Raw genomic sequence first — 1928 nt, forward strand, 5'->3', positions numbered from 1 at the left:
GTCTTTTAATGAATGATTAAATAGTACAGTAGATTATTCTACACGTTTTTAAGCTTTGAGTTTTTGTTTCTATTTTTCTTTGTAAATATGGACTCTACTTAAACTAAACACATAGTTTTCGACTTGGATTTAAACCTATTCAAAAATAATGTAAAAAACAACGTATTTGCAAGTCATTTGAAAATATTTAACCACAAGTATATGAAAATCAAAAGAAGAAAAAGTTTTAACAAATGAAGTTTTAATTAAAATTCCTTTTAATCAAAAAAAAAATCTTTAGTCGCATTTATTCCAGTTTAAACACTAAATCATCGGGCGTGTAATATCATTGCTTGGCCAACGTAAACATTTTCTACCCATCCTGTACATATTTTACAACGCATAAAGAAAAAATATTTTGATTGCTATAGATGAGACCTACTAACGAGTTCCAGCATTTAGGAAATCTAAAACGCGATTTTCGCGCACCACTGACCTAAAATCCGTAATGAGCAAATTGAGAAAAATGAGCAAATGTGACATTAAACATAATTATTAGGCTTCACTATCCTCTGTACTCTCCATCAAAACTTTATACAATTAAAGAAACATCCGTTTATGGTAAGAACGAAGTTTAGAATGAAAATATTTAATTTGTATACGTAAAAATAAATGTAGAAATAAGTTATGTTTGTGTGTTTTCTGTTAGTAAAGCCACGGCGGGCAATCTGCTGAACTCCGCGAGTGGATTAAAACCTCTGATTTTAGCGTTGTAAATCCGTAGACTTACCACTGTACTAACGGGGTTAAGAGCTAAGCTGGCGAAAAATAAAAGAATCGAACGGCATTGGTATTAACAGTTTGAAACTACAGTATGGAAACTTTAAACCGATTGAAAGTTTAGTGTATCAGTAAGATATATTTACATTTACAAATTTTTCACCAAATCTTTAGATTCCTTAGGCTGATTTGTCAGATAATATCTTGTTTACTTCGTTAACTACCAAGCTTTGTGAGAGAAAAATCAGGAATTCCGTAGTTCTAACCAATGAATAGAAATAAATATCACAAACATACAGTAAGATTGATAAAATATTGGTTATCGAATTTTTAATGGCAAATGCTTTACAAACGATAATTAATGGCAGCATTAATTTTCTTTTTTCTTTGTATGAACATCCAGCTTGGTTGTTTACTAAAACATCACACATTGATATAAAATTTTTATTGTGAAGTAAGTTAAGTGATACTATTGTCATCATAATCTTACGTATACATGAGCAATATAAATAATTTTGTTGTCAATACACATGTAGAAACGGGCAAATTTGCACATTTTCACTTACATAATGTCTGAATAAAACAACACATGAATCAAGATTTACATGTATTTATACTAAAGTTATGCAAAAATGTTTAGAAATGAGTACTTTTTTCGAGATTTGCGACTGTAATATAAATCCCTTTCACGTGTCAGCAAAGTTTGAAGAGAAGAATAGGCCTTTTCCATTTACTTTAAGCATAAGTAATTAGGAAATAACATTTTGGGCCCATAGGAACAAGAAAAGGTAAAACATTTTGTCACATAATGTAATCTTACGCATGCACAGGCAATTATTTTTTAACCAATACACATGGTGGGTGAAATATCAAACGAAAAGGTTATGGCTGAAAGAAATTTAAAAACAAGATGAGCAATTTCTGATTTAGATGTTATTTCTGTTGAATTAGTATCGTTTAATAAGTGAAAATATGGTCTAAAAAAAATACTGGATATACCTCTTACATCATGTTTGTAATCACCTTCACGATTTTTGAACGTGTAAAATTCCCGCTTCAAATTGCACGTCAGTTAGCATTAATACGCCATCGTACTTTATTTGTGTGTTCTCTCACTATTAATAACTAGTTCATTAAGATTTGAGTACCAAATAACTGGTTCTTCTCTC

The sequence above is a fragment of the Tachypleus tridentatus genome, chromosome 4 (assembly GCF_004210375.1).
Source record: "Tachypleus tridentatus isolate NWPU-2018 chromosome 4, ASM421037v1, whole genome shotgun sequence".
NCBI lineage: Eukaryota > Metazoa > Arthropoda > Merostomata > Xiphosura > Limulidae > Tachypleus > Tachypleus tridentatus.